Raw genomic sequence first — 539 nt, forward strand, 5'->3', positions numbered from 1 at the left:
TTTCTCAGCTGCACTTGTGTTACTATTATTTTTATTTTGCATATTTGAGTGTTTATTGAGGTGAAATGCCCCTAACCCTTCCTGTGCAAAAAAAAAAAAAAAAAAAAAAGCACAAAACAGTCACCAAGCTCCAGTGTTGAGCACTCTTTCCAACTACAAGGTCAAAGAAGTGGGGTTCTAACATTTGCTCCAACCACCCACTTTTGAAGGTTGTGCCCAGGAATTCTCTCCAATGAATGTGGCAACCCTAGCCTAAAGAGGGAGATTTTTCATCTTGCAACCATACCAATAAACGAGTCTGTCAACACACTATTATTTCACAGCACTTTATATGGCTCCATAGAATTTCAAAATGTCTCAGCGAGGTCCGATAGGATGGATTCTTTTCCAGTGTGTGACACTGTATATCCAGCTTCAGGATGCTCCTGGAGCATCCAAGTGTTTACTGGGACATGTAGTTTCCAAGATGCTTTATGTCCATATTAAATTCTCAGGCTCTCTGGAAAGCCACATTTCCAAGGGTCCCTGGTGCCATTTCT

The sequence above is a fragment of the Hemicordylus capensis genome, chromosome 3, assembly GCF_027244095.1.
Source record: "Hemicordylus capensis ecotype Gifberg chromosome 3, rHemCap1.1.pri, whole genome shotgun sequence".
Classification (NCBI taxonomy): Eukaryota; Metazoa; Chordata; class Lepidosauria; order Squamata; family Cordylidae; genus Hemicordylus; species Hemicordylus capensis.